Here is a 24,584-nt window from a genome sequence, read left to right on the forward strand (position 1 = left end):
TTAAAGAGTCTCATGGGGCCTAATACAGAGACTATGATGGATCAGCAAGCAGGGCCACTTATATTTGGTCCGAAATGAGATGTAAACATGAGTAATAGACTAATTTTCCTAGGAGGCCTCCTGGGAAGACAAAACCTCTAAGGTGACTGCTCCGAAGCCCATTTCTCACTTAGATATCAATGTAACTCAATTTCACAAATAAATAGCATCCAGTTCAACATTCTCATTTTACTAACGAGAAAATGAAGTTTCTAAAAAGGTAAAAGAAATTTCCCCAAATCACCGAACTATTTAGTGGCAAACTGGGGCCTAAAAGTCAGGTCTCCTAATTTCTATTCAGTACTCGTTCCCATTCACCATGCTGCCCATAAAATTTAAGGCTTGAGAATAAAGTAGAATTGCTTTCAAAATCCATTAGGAGTTTTAGTTTTAAATTCAAGTTAAGACAACTGGAAATGGATATGGTAGGTCTAGACCCTAAACTGGGTCTGGTTTGCAATGCCAGATCTCTTATAGCTCAACCAAAATGTAGGAATGTGGGTTTGCTCATGCAGACATTAAAACAAAATTCAAGATGAGTTTTCATCATCACTAGTAGCATTTGTTGAGCATTCACTATGCCAGACACTTTGCCAGGCTCTTTTGCTTGCAGTGCTTCATTAAATTCTCAGAAAAACCCTATGGAGGTAGACACATTATATCCTCACTTTAAAGATAAAGACAGTGAGGTCTACTAAGGTTAAATCATATAATCAGAGTTACGAAGTATGGCAGGTTGTATTTTCTAAAGATGGTTATAAAAATACATTCTTTTTCTTAATAAACTTTTTTACTTTAGAGTAGTTTTTAATTTTATTTCATTTTATTTTTATAGAGACAGGGTCTCCCTATGTTGCCTAAGCTGGTCTCGAACTCCTGGGCTCAAGTGATCCCCCCAACCTCAGCCTTCTGAAGTGCTGGGATTAGAGGTGTGAGCCACTGTGCCTGGCCTAGAGTAGTTTTAAAATTGTGATGATAGGACAGAATTTCCATATACTCTATACTCAGTTTCCCCTAATATTAATGTCTTATATTAGTAGATACATTTGTCACAACTAATGAATCAGTATTATATTTGTATTAACTAAAGTCCAAATTTATCTAAATTTCCTTAGCTTTTATCTAATGTTATTCTGCACCAGGGTCCCATTAGAATACCACATTACATTTAGCCATCATGTCTCCCGTGGCTCCTCTTGGCTATGCCAGCTTCTCTGACTTTCCTTGTTCCATGATGATCTAAGATACTAAAAAGCTAAGACCGATCCCCAAGTGTATCTTACACCAGAGGAGGTGCTCCTTAACCATACTACTAAATAATTTCCTGTAATCCAAACTGCTTGTCCTTAGGTTTTTTTTTTTTTTTTTTCAAAAATAGGAACAGGATTTCACGATGTTGACCAGGCTGCTCTTAATCGAACTCCTAGCCTCAAGCAATTCTCCTGCCTCAGCCTCCCAAATCACTGGGCCTAAATTGGCAGACATATCACATTTGGAAAGTAGATCCTATAGCAATGCTTTTCCTTCCAGTAACTACATTACTACATAGTATATTCAAAAGAATATATGAATGAGCTATCATGGCGTATAAGACCATGTGGCTCCAAAATATAAGTAACATCAGTCTCAATGACAAGACCAAGCAAGTTATGTATTAATATTTTTTTAAGAGCCACACATTCTTTCCACAGTTTTGGAAAGATATACACTAGAGATTTTTTTAAATATTCAAATAATTCCTGCTTTCATTTAATGGCAGGAGTGCTTATAAAATATTATTAGATTTACTATACACATTTTAGGATTAAGTTGTAGCCAGTGCTAATTATAACATGCCTGGAAAAATATCTAACCTACACTGATTAAAATTCTATTTATAAAGGAAAAATCTAAACCACAGAAACAGTGCTTAGTTTAGAACAAGAACATGTACATAACTGCCAAATGCAATCCCTATTTAGATGTCTGTCTTACTGAACACTGTAATCACAAAAAACCAAAATGAATTTCTAAGTGTTTCAAGATGAAATAGCTTTTGCATAACTTTCAAGGCTTGTAATTACTTCCTTGAAAAGGTAAACAATCCAAGTTTCAATTTATTTATAATACTAGTTCTCTAGAAGTTAACAGATTGAATACTCAGCTTTACTATACATGGAAGCCTCCTACAAAATTCAGAATCTCTCAAATTAACAATTAAATGCTAACCAAAGAAAAATTACTGGAAGTCAAAGGCCAATACTAAATTCCTACAGCCATTTATGGATAATGCAAATCCCTAGGCTTACTGAATGGGTTTTTAAGACTCCTCAAATACTTGGGGGTAGCAAAGTATAAATCTAAACTGACTGTCCAGAAAAATGAATCATTAACTACACACACAGTCTCTGCTTCCTCACTTCCCATTCCCTCTTCAATCAACTTCCCTCTTCAGTCAGCTTTTGGCCTCTACCATTCCACTGAAACCACTTTGGCAAAACAGTCCACTTTCATGTAGCCACATCCAAGGGCTACTTCTCTGTACTCATTTTACTCTACCCTCTAGGCAGCATTCCACACGCATGGCCACTTCCTCCTTGAAATGCTAGACTCTCCTGGGGTTTGTGACACCACTCTCCAGGTTTTCTTCTGACGTCGGTGATCCTTCTCTCCTGGTTGGATTGGTTGGCTCCCCCTCCTCTACCGGACCTCTAAATGCTGAAGCTTCCTATCACTCAGACATCAGTTGTCTTCTCTCTGTCCTCTTCCTCCTTCCTCTTTCCTTTGTGCTATCTTTATGCTGATATTACCAAAATATCTCCAACACATTATCTTAGCTCCAGACCCACAGGTTCATCTACTTACCCAACACTTGCGTGTAATCTTACAATGTAAATCCAGTTACACAATTTCCCAGTTTAAAAGCCTTTAACAGCTTTCCACTGAGCCTAGAGTAAAAATCAAATTACCACTCCCCTTCCACCTCCGTGCTATCCTCTTCTGCCAGGTTCTCCAACAGGCCACTTCCTACCTCAGCGCTTAGTACAAATTGTCCAGGCTACCTTCTCAGACTTTGTTTCACTACCTCTGTTTCTTCCTTGAAGTTTTAGGTGTCAGCTTAATGTCAACTCCTTAAACAAGCTCTCACTAAGGCTGACCACTACTTAAAGCAAGTTCCCCTCAATAGTGATTCTGTCTCAGTCCTGAGTGCTTCGTTTATGGCTCTCATTACAGCCAGCGGTTGTTTATTCATTTGTCTGTTTCCTTGTTTTCCACCTGTCATTCCCTCTAGAATCTTAGTTCTATAGTTCTGTAGTTGTAAGGACCATATTGATATTGTGCACTATTATATTCTCAGCATAAAACCCCAGCACACTTTGAAAGAGCTCGAATTTTCCCCAACCCCAGAAACAGGGTCTCACTCTATTGCCCAGGCTAAAAGTGCAGTGACGGATCACAGCTCACTGCAGCCTTCAACTCCAGGCCTCAACTGATACCCTCGCCTAGGCCTCCCAAGGAGCTAGGATTGCAAGCATGAAGCATCATACCCTGCATGGAAGAGCTCAATTTCTACTTGATGGAGGGCTTAATATAAAAAAGAGAAAAAGTCAGATAAATTGATCCTGTCACTTTATATTTTTTCCAGGAATTCAAAAGCTAGTATAGACCAGGTGCAGTGCCTCACACCTGTAATCTAAGCACTTTGGAAAGCCAAGGTAGGTATATCACTTGAACTCAGAAATTGGAGACCAGCCTGGGTAACATGGCAAAACCCTACATCTACAAAGAAAAAATATAAAAATTAGCCAAGCATGTTGGTGTACACCTGTAGTCCCAGCTACTCAGGAGGCTGAGGTGGGAGGATAGCTTAAGTCCAGGAGGGGCATGTTGCATCAGCCAAGATTGGGCCACCGCACTCCACCCTGGACGACAGAGCAAGACCCTGTCTGGAAAAAAGAAAAAAAGGTAAGTGTAATAAATGTGGTTCAGCTGACCAGTCTTTGGCCCTTTTGCTATTTTTATATGGGGTCCTTTTTATTATACAGAATACTAATACAATAAGTATAAAAGTATTAATAGGAAAATAATGTCACTTTACATCCAGAATATTTAATAGCCTCCAATGTGCTTTCAAAGGTTTATCTCTATGATGTAATGAAACGCAGTATAAAAGGATGAAAGTGTTTACCCTAATTGAAATACAGAAGGCAGGGATTATTTCCATTTTACAGATACAATCACTAAGGCAAAGAGGTCAATGAGTTACCTAAAATCACAGATGTTTAGTGGTGGAGCTGAAGTCTGATCTCAGTTTTCCTGGCTCCCAATCCAGTCAATCTTTTGTTTTTTACTTTCTTCTTTTTTGTGTTTCATTTTGATACACACTTTCAGCCTTCTTAAAACTGTAGTGTTCAGTAAAATATACAAATCCTAAGTATATGACTTAATATTTTTACAAGTCAATATATCCAGACTGAGACAGAGTACTGCCTGCAACCCAGAAGCCTCCTTCATGCATGTCCCTTCCCAATAATTAACTACTCCACTGGTAACCACAATTCTGAATTATATGACCATCATTAGTCTTACCTGTCTTTTAACTTTATCTAAATGGAATTAACAAACATATACAGCCAGGTGTGGTGGCTCACACCTATAATCTCAGCACTTTGGGAGGCTGAGGCAGAAGGATTGCTTGAGCCCAGAAGTTCTAGACCAGCCTGGGTAACATGGTGAGATCCCATCTCTACAAAAATGGGAGGATCGCTTGAGCGATCCTCCATAGATGGGCATGGCAACGTGCGCCTGTGGTCCCAACTACTTGAGAGGCTGAGGCAGGAGGATCACTTGAACCCCAGAGTTGGAAGCTGCAGAGAGCTATGATCGCACCACTGTAGTCTAGCCTGGATGAGTGAATGAGATCCTGTCTCAAAAAAAAGGATATACTCTACTGCATCTGGCTGCTTTTATTCAACATGTCTGTGAGAGTCACCCATATAAGTAAGTGCCAAAATGGTTTCTTCTTTTTCATTGCTATACGGTATTTCACTGTATAAATATCCCAAAATGTATTTATTCTGTTTGACATCTGTGTATTTTTCAAGTTTGAGCTATATGAATAATGCCATTACAAACTGTAGATGAAGAAACAAAGGCCCTAAAAGGGAAAAAATACTTAAAGATACACAGCAATTGGGCAACCAAGTATATCCCTGGAGGCTTGATTCCCCTTTTACAATGTAATACAAGTCAGCAAGTCCATCTGAATCTTAACCTAAAGATTTTTAAAATTATTGCACAATATAAAACCAAGTCTTAAGTTACAAATACTATGCCAAAGATTACTATAGTTTCTGGTTATGAAAGTTACCTTATTTGTATATGTGTGTCTATGTCTGGTTTTGTAAATCTATCTAGCTACCTACTTACCTATCTATCTATTTATTAACAGGCTGTCATTGTGTCATCCAGGCTGGAGTGCAGCGGCACAATCATGGCTCACGGCAGCCTCAAACTCCTGGGCTCAAGTGATCCTCCCGTCTCAGCCTCCCAAGTACTAGGACTATAGGCACACACCACCACACTCAGCTAAGAAATAACTTATTTTTATACATGTAACTATTCTATAGAGATTTACCTCATCTACAGTCAAATAAAATTTTGTTTCCCAGATTAGAAATGAACCAAATTGGGAATTCTATCAAAATATGAACAGAGACAACAGTCCCAACTTATGAGCAGGTAGCATTCTAAAATTCTGCATTTAAATCAGCTGTTTGGAATTCAGATGCATTTTCCCAAACAATTACATTATACAAAGTGATTAGGTTTTCAGGTTAGCCTACAAAAGCCAACTTCACAAAAATGTACCTGAAAATAGCACTAATAACACAGTCTTTAACCACTATGAATAAATGCTTAACTTCAAATAATGATTTATAAAACTATCTCCTAACACCCCAATCTCTTGTTTTAACTCCTAAAGTATGGGAGCCCCAGTTCCAAATGCTTCTGTAACTGGCTTACGCCTTTTTTTTTTTTTTTTTTAACCCCTCACTAACACTTTTAACTTTATGGTTCCAAATCCTGGGCCACAGAATTCAAACCACAGAATTCCTTAATTCCTATCCCTTAAATAACCCTTTGAGATTTTTCACTGCTAGAGAAACTTTCTGCGGGGAAAGAGAGAAATTAGAAAAATAGAAGGAAAATAGTAAAATTTCAAGAAGTCTTAAAAAGTTGTTCTGTTTCTACCAAAACGGGCATGGAGTCAGGCAGGATTTTCCTAACCTCCTATTTGCATTAAAATATTCTTCTCGAGAGCCCCGCTCAATCTTTCTAGACTTCTTAAAATCCTAGGCTGGGCACCTCTGAGTGTCTCTCCTTTCATTAGGAAAGTCTCCAATTTAATTTCTTCTCACATTCCTTCTCATTACTCAGTGATAGCCTAAATGGAAAGATAAAGTGATATGTTGATAACATCAAGTCTTTAGGTATGCACAGAAGTGAAATCAGGGAGAGATGAAGACTAAGGGGTGCTCAGGCCATTGCGGTCACAATCTGTGACTTAGTTGTGTACCCATTACAATTTATATTGTAAACCACATAAATGGACACCAAAAAAGTTTCCCGGAAATGAGAACAATCTGCCTTATATACCACAATATAATATTCCTTTCTTCTTTAAGGCTCACATTATCTTTCCAGTAATTAGACTGAAGATATATTCTATATTTTCTCCATACAACAAGCACTGACCTGAATATACCACAAACAGGTACAATGCAAGGCATCAAAAGGCTAGCTCTAATTTGATGAAATTAATTTACCTGCAAATGGAGAAATCGATTTCTATTTAGTCTAGGTGATAAAAACTAAAAGAACAACAGCTACCCTGGCCTTAAAATCCAATAAAGAGCACGGTAAATGTCTCTGAAAATCAAAAGAAACCTATAAGTCATAAATGCCCTCAAAGGATTCTTAGGCATAGGAATGAGGAGTTGATTCACTAAACCTCAAAGAACGGATGTTTTAAAGGAAAAAGAAGATAAGACTGTGTCATTTTACCAAGTAAGTCTTTACAGTAAGTAAAATCCCTTATGGGCCAAAAATTAAAATGAACTGCAAAACTTATGTACAAATTATTAACTATCACTTCTGTGACTGAAGTTAATAAGAGAATCATACACTTAAGTGTAACAATGTAAAGAGGTATCCAAAAGTAATTTGAGCTAGCTTAATACAGACCACTAAATACACCCTCAGAGAGCTGACAGCCTGTAAACCAGCAGTCCCCAGCCTTTTTGGCACCAGGGACTGGTTTCACAGAAGACAATTTTTCCATGGAGAGCAGGGGCAGGGGCAGGGGTGGTTTCAGGATGATTCAAGCACAGCGCATTTCTTGTGTACTTTATTTCTATTGTTATTACTACACTGTAATATATAATGAAATAATTATACAACTCACCATAATGGTAGAATCGACGGGCGTTCTGAGCTTGTTTTCCTGCAACTAGATGGTCCTATCTGGAGGAGTGGAGGATATGAGACAGTGACAGATCATCAGGCATTAATATTTTCCTAAGGAGCATGCAACCTAGATCCCCTGCATGCACAGTTATAGGGTCTGCATTCGTATAAGAATCGAACGCAGTGACGGATATGAGCGGACGTGGAATTCAGGCAGGCGATAATGCAAGTGATGTGGAGTGGCTGTAAAGACAGATGAAACTTTGATCGCCGGCCCGCCATTCACCTCCTATCCACTATTATTTTACATAAACGAGTCCTGGTTCCACCACTTACTGTGTGAGCTTGGGCAATTTATTTAACCTCTGTGGCCCCAATATCTACAAAAATAAATTGGACTAAAAGTGGTAGCTACTTAAAGACTATTGTGAGGATTAAATGACAAAGTAACTGTCTTCAGCAGCTCCAGCAATGTAGTAAATGTTCAATAAAGGTTAGTCACTATTATTTTATCCTCTTGATGCATTAGTTATTTGAAATCACATCTATGACCTATAATACCTTTGGAACCCTCACAACCCTCCAGGACAGTGCTTAAGGCCCAGTGAATGTTCAATATTTATTGGCTGAGGACTACTGGTTTATATAGAAGCTAGAACCACAAAGCTGAAGAAGACTCTAGAAGTCATCTGGAAAAGTTTCACTCCATTCAACAATAAGACTCATACGGGATTATCACATCTTTGCTTGAACACTTACAGCGACAGAAACTTGCATCTCAACAAAGCATAAAGGAATAGTTCTAATTATTAGAATGTTCCTTGAGATTTCATTACACTGACTACCGCTTCTCAAAATATTTCTGCAAGGCTGAATTCACTAGAGGGCATCACATATTAGGAGAAACTATATCAGAAATCATCACTAAAAGGAAGGAATCATTTAACATTTATTCTGGCTAAAAGAAAAATACTGGGCTGAGTTGCATAAAACAGGCATGCCAATTTAAACCTTATTCTATTTAAACATGCATTAAAATGTTCAGAATGAATTAAAATGAAGATTCTGACAAATTAGGTCGAAAATCATAGTAATTGCAAATGTTGTTGTATAGGTCAGTAACACAGATTAACACAGGGCTGGGACTCTTTCCAACACCATTATATAGCCTCCCAATAATTGTATACAATTTCAATGGTTACTTGTTTACAAAAAAAAAAAAAGCATACAGTACCAGATTACATTTAATACTGCCCCTTGCAGCCAGCCTCCAAGTCACCACCAGCTATCCAAAAAAAAGACCCAGTGCCGAAAAGAAAATTGTAAGTTTCTGTAAGACTAGTAAGGGACCATGACTCAATTTTGTAATCCCAGAACTATGGAGTCTGAGACAGAAGTATCACTTGAGCCCAGGAGTTCTAGACCAGCCTGGGCAACACAAAAAACTTTACAAAAAACTTTTTATTAGCCAGTGGTGGTGGCACATGCCTGTAATCCCAGCTGCTTGGAAGGCTGAGGCAGGAGAATCACTTGAGCCCAGGAGTTCAAGGCTACAATGAGCTATAATTGTGCCACTGCACTCCAGCCTGGGCAACAGTAAGAACCTGTGTCTCACACACACACACACACAAAGACTAGCAAGGTAAATCTGAACCTGGATTTGTGTATAACTAACAAATCTAAGGCCAGGTGTGGTGGCTCACGCCTGCAATCCCAGCACTTTCAGAGGCCAAGGTGAGAGGACTGCTTGAGTCTAGGAGTTCCAGACCAGCCTGGGCAACAAAATAACACCTCATCTCTACAGAAAATTTTTATAAAATTAGCCATGTTTGGTGGCGCACACCTGTGGTCCCAACTATACAGGAGGCTGTGCCAGGAGGATCACGTGAACCCAGGAGGTCAAGGCTACCGTGAGCCGAGATTATGCCACTGCATTCCAGCCTGGGTGACAGAGTGAGGTCCTATCAAAAAAAAAAGTTAAATTATTTAAAACTAAATCATTAAAACTGTTCATTCATTAACCAGGTAATGGTACAATTTTAAAACCTCATCATGCTCAAAGAGGATCCAGAACTATACTCAAATATCTGTGGCACACGCTTGTATTCCCAGCTACTCAGAAGGCTGGGGCAGGAGGATCACTTGGGCCCAGGAGTTCAAGTCCAGCTTGGTCAACATAGCAAGTCCCTGTGTCTCAAATTTAAAAAAAAATCTTTTAATCCCCACTCACTGCAATTCACAGTAATATGTAGAGAAAAACATGATGGAAAACTAGGCATGATTTATAGCACAGTTCTACACTTTATCAGATTCTGTTTGATGGGAGCTATTTTACAACTCTGTAGGCTATAGGTTAGCTGAGGGACATGTAAATTCTATCCTGTCAGGCAGGAGGTTCAGTTGACCTCCAGGGCCTCTCCCCAGCTCCCCCTCCCCAACAAACCAGTTTTGTCTCCATTTGGGTTCATTTCAACATTTCTTTACTCCATATAAATTTGTGGGTTATTTTACTTTTCTATTGAACCACGTATAACATTTGTCTTCTTCCCTGATTATGAGTTTTTCTTTTACACATGTATTTTCATAGCTGCAAAGTCATTATATTAACACACTACACAGCTTTCTTATTATTGGTAAGATGTTGTCTGATACTCCGATACCAACACAAAAACAATCCAAACAGCGAATTGGACTGGAAAGGTCCACTGCCCATGTAAATTAACAAACAAGCCTTTGGGTTTTGAAAATCAATCCCTTATAAATTTCACTGGTATAAATTAAGTCATGAGCACCGCATAAAACTAGAAACCAGGTTTCAGAACCTTCAGAGCCAATATTCAGACTGCAGATAATGGTGAAGACATGAACTCTAGCAACCACAACCTGTTGCCCACTCATCTTCATTCCCTGTAAACAGTTAAAACAACTGAGGAAAATGGTCAATCCAACAGCACAATGTGCTTCAGATGATTAAAAAAATTAATTTTGGTAGACTCTGCTCCATAGAATGCATCCATGTTCATTTATCCATTTATAGAAGTAGGTTAATTTTTATGTCACTGAAGAAATCAACACAAAAAGTCTTTGTTTAGGTTCATAAATTATCAAGATTATAAGGAATTAGAGAAGAAATAAAGGGATGAAAAAACATGTTGATAACCAAATTAAAGAGGATGTTTCAGATGCGGGTGACCCAAATCAGGAGAATCAGGTGGCTTTTAAGCCTATCAGATTCTCTTCCATCTAATTGCTCTCTTTATCCCAAGGACACTAACTTAAAACAACGTAACAGATTCAGATTCCTTTTCTATAAGAAGCATATAACCTTGTTCTGAACTTTTTATATATGTATACACACACATATATGTCTTCATGTATAGCATATGTAACTGTCATATGGTAGTTATATATGTAATATAGTTAGACACATATAATTGTCTAACATATGTAACTATCATACATATATAATTGTCATATACACATAATGAATTAATCAGAAACATTCACTCCAGACAAACTATTTTCCAAGATGGAAATCTGCTCTCCCCTGACTGGTGAGACCATGGATACATGGTACACAAATATCAACTATATTCACAGACAACAAATCTTTTATTTTTTTCAACTCCAGAGAAGATAGAAAGGTGTAATTATAATTTCATGCAAAAATAGTTGCAACACACTATCCATAGCCAATCTTTTTTCTTTCTCATCACTGTGACTTAAAAGTTTCATCTAATGCATGGCACAAAATGTTCCATTACCAGGTATGGTGGGGGGCAGGTAGGAGGCATTGGCAAGACTTGTGGACACAAAATATTCTAATAGAACCTGGGTTTCTTCCTATAAATATTTAGGAAAACTGAAAATTCCTGAAATTACTTGGAAAGGTAATCACCTCCTGACTCCCTGCAAAAAATATTTTTAAGATCCGGCCTACCATAAATATTTTGCATAAAACCTATCTGAATGTCATTAAAATGCCTACAAAAAAGACAACAGAACACTTTACCAAATGCAAGAATAATGTGCATTCTAACACTAGGGGCGCTTCCACTTTTTTATAAGAAAAGAAAAAGTTTCCATTTGTCTGAGCAACTTCTGATGCAACATTAGTAATTACGGTCCTTTCCTCCAGTGTTGGCCTCAGAAACAAAAACTGGTTGATGTTTATGAACATTTAACTCAAATCAAGAAAGAAATTAACACAAAATAAAACATCAAAAGGCTTAATCTGGGCAAATTTTCCAGTTTTACAAGCCAGTGACAAAAAGTAAAGCCTTAGAAGGGGATTAATTGTCAACTCCAACAGTTTAGAGAGTAAAGCCAAATAAACAAGTGGAACCTTCTACTCAGTGAGTTCTGAAAGTCTTGTCTCCTTTTAACTCCTTTTCCATAAATGCTTTCTGTATATTCTTGCCCACGTAAGCCCTAAGGACAAACATTATAACTATGTGGATGTTTCTTCTGTTCTGAATTTTCAGACTATGTCCCACAAACTAGCAAAAACTTTAAATTAGCTTCTTTAAAGTTTTCTAGTTAACTCCACTCAGAAGAATGTTAAATATTTAAAAGAAAGAAAAGGACACTATGAAAAACCCACAGCAATGGTTCATGACAATGATGTTCATACTTCATATTCAGGGAAAAAGTGACTATAAGCTTTCCTGCTAAAATCAGGAATAAGACAAGGATGATTGCTTTCACCATTGTTATTCAACATTGAACTAGAATTTCTAGTGAGAACAATTAGGCAAGAAAAAGAAATAAAATTCATCCAAATCAGGAGGAAGAATTTGCACATGACATGATCCTATGTATAGAAAATCCCCAAGAATCCATAAAAATACTAATGAAGCTAATAAACAAATTCAGCGAAGTTGAAGGGTACGAAATCAACACACAAAAATCAACTATGTTTCTATACACCAACAATAAATCAAAAGGAAAATTAATAATTTCATTTACAATAACATCAGAGGAATAAACCTAGGAATAAATTTAACCAAGGAGGTTAAAGACACTTTGAAAACCACAAAACATTAACAAATTAAGGAAAATCTAATATATGGAAGGATACACTAGGTTTAGGGATTAAAAGACAGTGCTGGCCAGGCACGGTGGCTCATGCCTGTAATCCCAGCACTTTGGGACGCTGAGGCGCGTGGATCACTTGAGGTCAAGAGTTCAAGACCAGCCTAGGCAACATGGTGAAACCCTGTCTCTCTACTAAAAAAAACAGAAACTAATCGGGTGTGGTGGCACACACCTGTAGTTCCAGCTACTGAGGAGGCAGAGGCAGAAGAATCACTTGAACCTGGGAGGCAGAGGTTGCAGTGAGCTGAGATCACACCACTGCACTCTAGCCTGGGCAACACAGTGAGACTCTGTCTTAAAAAATAAATAAATAGGCCGGGCATGGTGGTTCACGCCTGTAATCCCAGCACTTTGGGAGGCCAAGGTGGGTGGATCACGAGGTCAGGAGTTCAAGATCAGCCTGGCCAAGATGGTGAAACCCCGTCTCTACTAAAAATACAAAAAAGTAGCCGGGCGTGGTGGTGGGTGCCTGTAATTCCAGCTACTCAGGAGGCTGAGGCAGAGAACTGCTTGAACCCAGTAGGTGGAGGCTGCAGTGAGCCAAGATCGCACCACTGCACTCCAGCCTGGGCGACAGAGCAAAACTCTGTCTCCAAATAAATAAATAAATAAATAAATAAAATGAAAATAAATAAATAAAAGACAATACTGTTATGGCAATACTACTCAAAGCAATCTACAGTTGCAAATCAATCTCTATCAAAATTCCAATAGCTTTTGCAGAAATGGAAAAGCCAATCATCAAATATGAATGGAACTGCAAGTGGTTCCAAACAGCCAAAACAATACTGAGAAAGAACAAAGCTGGAGGACTCATGCTTCCCAATTTCAAAACTTACTACAAGGCTACAGTAATCGAAACAGTGTGGTACTGAAACTACCTTTGCAAAATTATAACAGTGAGAAAACCCTAACATAGCTGACTCCATCTTGCTTCTAACCTCATAAGCTAACTGTCTTTGCTCATTCCTGCACATAGGCCAAGCTAACTATGGGAGGAATTTAGTTTATATTTTAACCTTAAAGCAAGTATAATAATAGTCCTTTCCCAAAACTAATCCCCTCCTTGTTTAGAGACCAAAACCATCTTTGTAAAAACTAACAAAAGGACACAAAGTCCGAATTATGGTAGGGGCCTGAATTCTGCTAAGACTTAGGCATAGTTAAATAAAAACAAGACATTATTTTGGTTGTCTATTTTGTAATTACTTACTAGACAAGAGTCACTAACCAGTGGTCATAAGACTTGTAACTTCCCCGATTACCCCAATAGATTACCTCATTATTGTAAAACCCAAGGCTGATTCTTGAGGTATTTTTCAGACCTAGTATTCTGGTGGACCAACTGACGCCACCTGGGTTACTCATAACATGAAATTGGCTCAACTGGCCCCGTAACCCCCACCCAGAAACTCACTCGGCACACAAGACCATTTTGACACTCGTGTGATTTCATTCCTGACCCAACCAATCAGATGCAGATTCTTGATGGGCATGGTGGCTCATGCCTGTAATCCCAGCACTTTGGGAGGCTGAGGTGGGTGGATCACTTGAGGTCAGAAGTTTGAGACTAGCTTAGCCAATATAGCGAAACCCCATCTCTATTAAAAAATACAAAAATTAGGGCTGGGTGTGGTGGCTCACGCATGTAATCCCAGCACTTTGGGAGGCCAAGGCAGGTGGATCACGAGGTCGGAGATTGAGACCATCCTGGTTCTCTACTAAAAATACAAAAAATTAGCTGGGCACGGTGGCACATGCCTGTAGTCCCAGGCGGGTGTGGTGGCGGGCCTGTAGTCCCAGCTACTTGGGAGACTGAGGTCAAGACCTGTAGACCAATTAATTGAGAGTCCAGAATTATGACTATACATCTATGGCCAACTGATTTCCAACTGATTTTCAAGACAGGTGCAAAGACCATTCAATGGAGAGAGAACAGTATCTGTAACAAATGATACTACTGGCTAGCCACATGTAAAAGAATGAAGGTGTCCTCAAACTCATTCAAAATCTATCAACAACCTAAACACAAAAAATAAAACTATGAAATTCTTATAAGAAAACAAGGGTAAATCTTCACAACCTTGGATTTGGCAAGGGATTCTTACATGTGACACCAGAAACATGAGCAACAAAAGAAAAAAAAAATCAATTGGACTGCATCCATATTAAAAACTTTTGCACATGAAAGACTACCATCAAGAAAATTAAAAGACAACCCACAGAATGGAAGAAAAATCCACAAGTCAAGGGTCTGGTATCCAGTATATATAAAGAACTCTTACAACTCAACAACAAAAAGACAAATAACTTTTTTAAATGAGCAACGGACTTGAACAGACATTTCTCCAAAGAAAACATACAAACGGTTGACAAGCATATGAAAAGCTACTCAACGTCATACGTCATTAGGGAAATGCAAATCAAAACCACAATGAGATACCACCACATACCCACTAGCATGGGCACAATTTTAAAAATGGAAAATAACAAGCATTGGTAAGGATATGGAAAATTTGCAATCCTCATATATTGCCGGTGGGAATATAAAATAGCAGTTTCTCAAAGAGTTAAATAAACCTTGAAAACATTATGCTAAGTGAAGAAGACACAAAAGGTCACATATTGCATAATTTTATCTACATGAAATATTCAGAATAGGCAAATCCACAGAAACTGAAAGCAGACTGGTGGTTACCAGAGGCTGGGGAGAAGGGAGCAACTGCTTAATGGTACATAGTTTCCTTTGGGGTGATAAAAATGCTTTGAAACTAGATAGCAGTGGTGGTGGCACAACACATGAATGTACTAAATGCCACTGATTTGTCCACTTTAAAATGCTTAATTTCTTGTAAATTTCACCTCAATTTAAAAAAAAACAGATATATATCAAATGGCTATTTTGTCTTCCAACTATCCACAGTAGAGGTCATTTACAAATGACCACAATGGAAATTTCAATTAATTTTGCAGGGCAAGCTTCTGATTATGACACAATAAAACTAAGAATTAATAATTCAAAACAAACAACCCTAATGATTAGAAATTCTTAAGCCTTCCTATATAATTGCTGAATTAATGAAAAAAATTAAAAATATACAAGACTTGTAGTTCCCAAATGCTGATGTGCATTCAGATTACCAAGGGGTAAGGAACTTGTTAAAAATGCAGAAGCTCAGGCCCTACACCCAGAGTGTTAAGCAGAGTTGGAATATCTGCATTTTTCATAAGCCTGCCAGCTGAGACTGATATTCACCAAAGTTTAGAACCAGTGCAAGAGAATATTTAGAAAAAATATAAAGACATCACATATCAAAAGTTACAGGATTCATACAAAGCTGTACTGAAATACTTTCTAAAATAATATTTAAATAAACAGAACATAAACTAAGCAATCCAAATTTTAAAATCAAGCAGTTGAAATTTTAAAATAAAAGGTATGATTAAAAAACAAAAATAGAAATATGGATGACAGTAAAAATGATTGATTAGATAACAATACACAGAAAGGGTCAGGCACCTTGACTTATGCTTATAATCCCAGCACTTTGGGAAGCCAAGGTGGGAGGATCTTGAGTCCAGGAGCTCAAGACCAGCCTAGGTGGCAGTGAGACCCTGTCTTAAAAAAAAAAAAAAAAAAAAAAAAAAAAAAAAAAAAAAAAAAAAAAAGGAAAAGAAACATAAAAAAACAGCAGAACTTTAAAATGAGCTTGGTTCTTTACGAAAAAATTTACAAAGTCCTAAAAATTCTAATAAAATAATTATCAAATAGGTAAAAGCAGAATTAGTAAATTAATCATTTGTAATCAAGCAAGAAAAATAAGTTTGTCAGCAAAAACAGGTAAAAACAGAATTAGGAAATTAATCATTTTTAATCAAGCAAGAAAAATAAGTGTCAGCAAACTGAAAAAAATACAACTTATCTAGACAACTCTTGAGTTACTTTATCAAAAATATAAGAAGCTATATGTCATTAAAAAACAGAAAAAAATTAATTGTAACATTAGTTATATAATCTAACACTTGGTTGAAAAAAAAAATAATAAAATAAAATTTGTACAGCAGGGGGAAAGTTTTAACAAAATGTAATGGACTTGAAATTCTTTCTGTTAAAGAAGACTTTTTTTCTTTCTTCACTAATAAGAGAAATAAATAGACTTTATTGTCCTTGATTCAAAAGCAAATCTCAAAATAATATAAATGATTCTAAATTACTCATTTTCCAGGCTTAAAAAAAGTCAAAATATTTCTCTATGAACTTTACTATTGAGGTTAACTTTTCATTTTAACATCATTTTGGTAGAGTGTTTAGCCTGTTATTCAACACTGAAAACCAGTAAATAACGGTGATTAGCAAAGAGGAGATAACAATTAAGAGTCATTCACAATAATTAACATAGTACATGTAATGAATCTTTGTTTAATAAAAGGGAGACAGCCCTTTTGTCTTTAGGGTGTTCAGTAGTTTCCTATGGCTGCTGTAACAAATTACTTGGTGGCTTAAAACAGAAAGTTATTCTCTTCCACTCCTAGAGGCCAAAAAAGTCTGAAAGCAGTATCATTAGAACAAAAGCAAGGTCACACTTCCTCCAAAGGCTCCACGGGAGAGTCTGTTCCTTGCTTATTCCAGCTGTTGATGGCTGTGGGAATGCCTCGACTTGTGGCCCTAACACTCAAATCTCTGCCTCCTGGTCACAGTGCCTCCACCTCCTCTGTGTATGTATAACCTCCCTCTGCCTCCCTTTGATAAAGATACACAGGATTGCTTTTAGGGACCACTCAGATAATCCAGGATAAGTGCCCTAGACATCAACATCCTCAATTTAATTACAAAAACCATTTTCTAACATACAAGGTAACATTTCACAGGTTCCAGGATTAGGACTTGAATATTTTAGAGAACCATTTTCAGCCTACCACAGATGGTCTCTTTAAAAATCTAAGAGGCCTGGCCAGATGTGGTGGCTCATGCCTGTAATCCCAGCTCTTTGGGAGACCAAAGAGGGCTGACTGCTTGAGCTCAGGAGTTCGAAACTAGCCTGGGAAACACAGCAAAACCCCATCTCTATGTAAAAAATAAAACAAAAAGTTGGCCGGGCGGGGTGGCTCAAGCCTGTAATCCCAGCACTTTAGGAGGCCGAGACAGGCGGATCACGAGGTCAGGAGATCGAGACCATCCTGGCTAACACGGTGAAACCCCGTCTCTACTAAAAATACAAAAACTAGCCGGGCGAGGTGGCGGGCGCCTGTCCAGCTACTCCAGAGGCTGAGGCAGGAGAATGGCATAAACCCGGGAGGCGGAGCTTGCAGTGAGCTGAGATCCAGCCACTGCACTCCAGTCCGGGCAACAGAGCGAGACTCTGCCTCAAAAAAAAATAAAAATAAAAATAAAACAAAAAGTAAATAAAAATTTAAAAAGAACAAAAACAAAAAAACCCTAATAGGCCAAGCTTTTTTGTCAGGAATTAGATACTATCTTAGTTTCCAGATTTACAATGCCAAAGTCATAGGCCTTCTGACCCTAGACATTGCAAACAAACACCACTGAAATTAACTCGGGCATTTCATCAGATGCACAGGAAACTATCACAGGGTATATCCATTTGTTCCAAGAATACAAGAGAAGTTTTGTCTGTTTGACTGTATGAGTTAAATTCTGCTCAAATTTTGTAGTCTCAAACTACCTATCTGCATGTATCTGACATGCAAATAAAAACAAAGAGTTCTTTCTCTTCTATATTGGTAAGAAGGGGTCTTTTTGTTGGTAAGATTTTCTTATTGCTCCAACATACTTTATAGAGTTGGGTAATAATAAACTAAGTTTTTAAATAAATTTGAGACAAACTACTTTCCAAAGGCAGCAAAATTTATTTTTATCCTCTTAATTTTTCCAGACACACAATTTCAAGACCCACTAGCCCTTGAATCTCCTCCAGAATCAAGCAGTTTCATTCCATAAAATCAAAATAAATTCCAGATGAATTAAGAGTTACATGTAAAATATGAAAACATTATAGAATTACAACAGGAAAATGAGCCAAGAATCAAGAGTCACATACAAAAAGGAACACTAAAAATAGGCAAAGAAATCAGACTAATGTAACATGATACCATGTTTCCAATTACTTTTTCATATTTGACAATGATAGTATCCAGCAAAGTGAGGGTATAGGAAAATAAGGCCTCAAACATAAATTGCTAAGAGAATCAACTGATAGAGCCCTTTTAAAAGGCAAATTCAGCATGGCTGGCAAATTATAAAATGCATATACATTTTTACCTAGTATTTTCATTCTAAACTTCTATCCTACAAAAGTACTCATAAAAGTAAGAAAAGATAAAAATGCTCATGGAGGCACTATTTGTATGTGAAAATTAGAAATAGTATAAATGTCCATCAACAGAGAAATGGTTAAATTATGGCATAGCCATATAACTGGAATATTATGCAACCAGTTTTTAAAAAGTGAAGCACAATCGTCTCAGCATCCATGGGGGATCTGTTCCAGGGCCTCTTGAGGACATCAAAATCAACAAATGCATAAGTTCCTCATATAAAATGATATCATATTTGCATATAGCCTGCTCACATCCTCCAAGATACTTTTCCCTAAATTACTCATAATATCTAATACAATGTAACTTCTATATAAATAGTTATATTGTTTAGAGAACAATGACAAGAAAAAAGTCTGTACATGTTCAGTACAGAGACAATTCTTTTTCAAATATTTTTGATCCATGGTTGGTTGAATCTACGAATGTAAAATCTGTGGATACAGAGGGCTGACTAGACATTAACAGTCATTCAGAAAGGCAGACATGACACATGAAATGAAGAAAGCAACTTACAAAATAATAAATAACTGTTTTTAAAGGAGAAAACAAAAAGAAATCTCTATGTACAATAATATGTTTATATATTAATAGAAACCATGTTTTCAAAAAATCTTATGACATAGAAAAATCCTAATAAAGTGAAAAAAGTAGGCTACAAAATTGTATAGGTAATAACATAACTAAAAGTAGCACTATAAAATAAACACAGTTATCAACTATCTCTGAGTAATGTAATTCTGATCTGTTATATATTTTTTATTTTCCAAAATGTATAAATATTACTTATATAGCATTCAAGTTAACTTTCTTTATTAAGAGAGAGGATCTTGCTATGTTGCCCAAACTGGTGTTGAACTATTGAGCAACTAAAGCAATCCTCCTGCCTCAGCCTCCCAAGTAGCTAGCACTATGGTCAGGAGAGATTCTAACCCTAAAAAATACCAAGAGATTGCGTATAATGATGTGAGTTCATGTACAAAGAAGACTTTTTAAAACTATCTATTTACCAAATCTTATCTACGCTGAAGAATGATCCCTCATTCAGACTGGTTACCTTGAATATGTTTATTCTCATGTTCCACTACCCAAAATATTTTTGAACTTTTATAGTTTAAAATTTCCTTTGATCAGCTCAGGTAACACCAAAAAAAGGTAATTCTTAAAATTAGTATTAACTAACATAATCATCCAACCTCATCACATAGGTTAGCCCTGAAATAGATTTTGGTTCATTCTAAACAACTCTAGCTTCAAAGGACAAAGATTAGCACAAGCTCTGTCAGTTAAAACACTATGCTGCAACTTTCAACTTGTCTGGGGACAAGGAATAGACCTCGGTTTCAGAAGTTTCCCCCAGGTAAACTTAAGTATTCACTGTCATCAGCATTGTCTTTCCAGTTCACTCATGGTCTTCCTGAGCAGAAGGGGCCTACCCTCAGTCACAATTCTCAAAATCCTACCATATCTTCAATGCTAAGCTCAAGATACACCTGCTTAGTGAAGCTGTGCCTCTTTTGAACTCCAGAAGCATCTTCTCGCCTGTACTACTGACTTGGTCAGCATGTGTTATTTTTACACAGACATTCTTTTTCTAACTTTCCAATTATACTTTACAAGTAACTAGAAGACACAGTTTCATCTCCAGTACAACTTGCTGGAGATAAAAACTGAGTGGCCCATTCAAGAAACACAATAGGTGTTTGTTTTCTTTTGTTGTATATAAAGACTGGGACAGCATTAAGTTGAGCTATCGTACTCCAGTGGGCCTGGAATGGCTGCCTGCAAATCATGGGTTTTATCCTACAGTAATGGAGAGTAAAGTTCTGAGTTCAAAAATGATGTGATAAAAGTTCAATTTAGAAAAAGTGGTCCACCGCAGCCAGATGAGAGGAGGGTAATAATGTCTACAGCAAGGAAGATAGTTGGCCTAACATAAAGCGTTAAGTAAAGGGCTTTAAAGTCAGAAAGCACTGACTTCACCAACACTTCCTTGCTCTCTGACACTGGGGAAGTTATGGCTTTCCTTTCCTTACCAGTAAAACAAAGATGATAAAACCAGACCTGGGCCACACCTGGTGGTACACACCTGTAGTCTCAGCCACTCAGGAGGCTAAGGCAGAAGGACTGCTTGAGCCTAGGAGTTCAAGACAAGTGGGGGCAACATAGTGAGACCCTGTTTCAAAAAACAAACAAAACAACAACAACAAAAACGCCAAAAACTAGAAACAAATTTTTAAAACCCTAGGTCTTACCCAACCATAGTGGGCATTACATGAAATAATGCACACAGCACACATGCCACAATGCCTGTCAAAGGGTAAGCACACTGCACTCTGAGACCAATTCTCTGACACCAACTAGGTGTTCTACAATTCAACTCAATTCCGATACTACTTGGAGTTAATATCAGATCCCACAAGTTAAAGAGCAAGGTTTCCAACAAGACTGCCCTCACTTCAGACATCCCCAGGCTATCCACACTAATGTCCAACTTGGCTACAAATTCAGAGATTCCCAAAACCTCCCTTCAGTTTCAACAATTCTCACAGAAATCACTGAAAGCACTATACTTAAATAATCAGTTTCATTACAAAGGCTGCAACTCAGGAACAGCCCAATGGAAGCGGTACACAGAACAAGGGCAAGGTCAAGGAAAGAGGGCAGTGGGACGCAAAGCTTCCCTGCTCTCTCCTGAAGAAATCCAGGTGTCATCCTCCTAGCAAACCAGTACATTCACTGCTATTCCAGGGTTTTTATGTGGGGCTTGATGACCCAGGCATGAGTGATTAAATCACTAGCCAGATGACTGGGCTTTGCTATCCAGTCACTGTCCCCTCCCCAGAGACCAGGCGATGGGGCTAAAAGTTCCAAGGTCTCTCTGATGTGGACAGCTCCTTTCCTGAACTATCTAAGGGCCCACCCTGAGTCACCTTATCAGGATAAACTCAGGTGTAGTCAAGAGAGACTCTTGTTATGAATAACAAAAGATACATCTATAAGGAAATTCCAAGATTTTTTGAAGCTCATTGTCAGGAACCAAAGACAAAGGCCAGATATAATAGATTCTTCATCATATCATATACACAAGAAATGGAGACTATAATTTCAGAAACTGACTAGTAGACTACTGAAGTAATGCAAAGCATAAAGATCAGGAGAAAAAACATCAAAAGCATTACAAAAGCAGCAGCAATAGAAAAAGGCTGAGGGGGAGGGTGTCAAAATTATCTACAAAGGTTCAAGCCTGGACAATTAAATAGACAGAGACAGACATATCCTGGCAGGAAACCGAATATGGGATTGAGAATGAATTTAGTTTTAATCAAATTGAGACTGAGGTGACAACCAGAGATTGCAGATGAACACTGGGCAGATGGAGATCATGAGCCTAGAGATGAGAGAGGATATGGCCAGAATCAGTTGTCAGAGTTATTCACATAGATGGAACGCCCCCCAACCACAAGACTCCCCAAACCCTCACAAAGGAGGATACCAGCTAATGGTGTCACTTAAGCTGCTATGTCCAACAAAAGCAAGTTACTGCATGCAGCAGAGAGTGTAAGGGATAACGTCTAAAAGATTTAGTATTTTTGACTCTAAACAAAATGGTACCTAATCTTTAAAATAAAGATCCAAAAAGAATAACACAACCAAATGCCAAACAGAAATGCTGAGTTTGTTCTTTCACAGAAATGTATTACTTTATTTTCTAAAAAAGGACATTTATCTCCCTCCAACAGAAATAAATACTTATTTTTCAATGAAAAGATTACAGAACAAGCATAGAACATGTCAACAATACAATATAAACAGGAACAACTATGATCAATTCAAAAAGCGCTGTGTTCAGATACATGAAGCAAGACAAAAAACTGAAGCATCTAAATCATTACAAAGACTTACCCAGAGCTTTTAGAGTCCTGCTTTTTAAAGTACGTTCAGTAGCTAGAAAGTCTCGTTAACTGACCATGGGTTCAGAAGCATCACAATTTACTTTCCCCTGGAATGCATATATCACATCATCCATTTGTTGCCAGCTTCCCAGAAGAGAGTACCCACTCTGTATTTCAGCCTGTGAACATGATAAATGGGAGAAAAAAGAGAAAGCAGAGTTTGGGAACAGTGCACTGGGCTAATCAGATGGTTCATGGAGTTATGGGCCCAGGGACCTGAAACATCTGACTACTGAATGGATTAACGCACAGGGCAACTCAGGAAGCTGGGTCATAGTACTTGGGAAGGGAATGCCAAAAGACTGAGGTGAGAGCCCAATATGCATGCCACCTCTGTAAAGATCCAGAGAGAGAGGACAGCTGAAATGTTAACACTGGCCAGGTCCTTGGAACTTCCGCTTCTCCCTGAGCCAGAATTGAACAGCAAGGGCAAAATCACAGCCTAGATCCCATCCCAAGTGTCAGGCCACTGAGCCCAAGCTAAGCCATCATATCCCCTGTGACCTGCACGTATACATCCAGATGGCCTGAAGCAACTTAAGATTCACAGAAGTGAAAATAGCCTTAACTGATGACATTCCATCATTGTGATTTGTTTCTGCCCCACCCTAACTGATCAATGTACTTTGTAATCTCCCCCACCATTAAGAAGGTTCTTTATAATTCTCCCCAAAACATTGCTCTCAACCCCACCGCCTATCCCAAAACCTATAAGAACTAACGATAATCCACCACCCTTTGCTGACTCCTTTGTCAGACTCAGCCTGCCTGCACCCAGGTGAAATAAACAGCCATGTTGTTCACACAAAGCCTGTTTGGTGGTCTCCTCACACGGACGCGTGAGACATTTGGTGCCAAAGACCCGGGTCAGCAGGACTCCTTCAGGAGACCAGTCTGCTGTCCTCATCCTCACTCCATGAAGAGATCTACCTACGACCTTGGGTCCTCAGACCAACCAGCCCAAGGAACATCTCACCAATTTTAAATCAGGTAAGTGGCTTCTCTTTACTATCTTCTCCAATCTCTCTCAATATCCCTCAACCTCTTTTTCCTTTCCATCTTGGTGCCACCCTTCAATCTCTCCCTTCTCTTAATTTCAGTTCCTTTCATTTTCTGGTAGAGACAAAGGAAACACATTTTATCCATGGACCCAAAACTCTAGCACCGGTCATGGATTCGGGAAGGCAGCCTTCCCTTGGTGTTTAATCATTGCGGGGACGCCTCTCTGATTATTCACCCACGTTCCATTGGTGTCTGATCTCCGCGGGGACGCCTGCCTTGGTCATTCACCCACGTTGCCTTGGTGGCAAGTCAATTGCGGGGACGCCTGCTTTGGCTGCTCCCCACCCCCTTCTCTGTGTCTCTACCCTTCTCTTTAAACTTGCCTCCTTCACTATGGGCAACCTTCCACCCTCCATTCCTCCTTCTTCTCCCTTAGCCTGTGTTCTCAAGAACTTAAAACCTCTTCAACTCTCACCTAACCTAAAATCTAAGTGTCTTATTTTCTTCTGCAAATACCGCTTGGCCCCAATACAAACTCGACAGTAGTTCTAAGTGGCCAGAGAATGGCACTTTCGATTTGTCTATCCTACAAAATCTAGATAATTTTCGTCGAAAAATGGGCAAATGGTCTGAAGTGCCTGACGTTCAGGCATTCTTTTACACATTGGTCCCTCCCTAGTCTCTGCTCCCAATGAGACTCATCCA

At 38.3% G+C, this 24,584-nt stretch overlaps 1 protein-coding gene across 4 annotated transcripts in view; it reads right to left on the reverse strand.

The window, feature by feature from the left end:
* The window catches only part of LCLAT1 (lysocardiolipin acyltransferase 1), a 210,815-nt gene that overhangs the window by 171,798 nt on the left and 14,433 nt on the right, over window positions 1-24,584 (reverse strand). Inside the window, exons 2-3 of one of the 4 annotated variants that reach the window (XM_011960563.1) lie at window positions 22,828-22,996; window positions 7,487-7,731 (exon numbers count right to left, since the gene is read on the reverse strand). The exons of the other annotated variants lie outside the window; for them this stretch is intronic. The gene's annotated coding sequence lies outside the window, so the exon portion shown is untranslated. The remainder of the gene's footprint in view (window positions 1-7,486; window positions 7,732-22,827; window positions 22,997-24,584) is intronic. 4 annotated transcript variants of the gene reach the window in all.

Source organism: Colobus angolensis, unplaced genomic scaffold (genome assembly GCF_000951035.1).
Source record: "Colobus angolensis palliatus isolate OR3802 unplaced genomic scaffold, Cang.pa_1.0 Scaffold515, whole genome shotgun sequence".
Taxonomy (NCBI): domain Eukaryota; kingdom Metazoa; phylum Chordata; class Mammalia; order Primates; family Cercopithecidae; genus Colobus; species Colobus angolensis.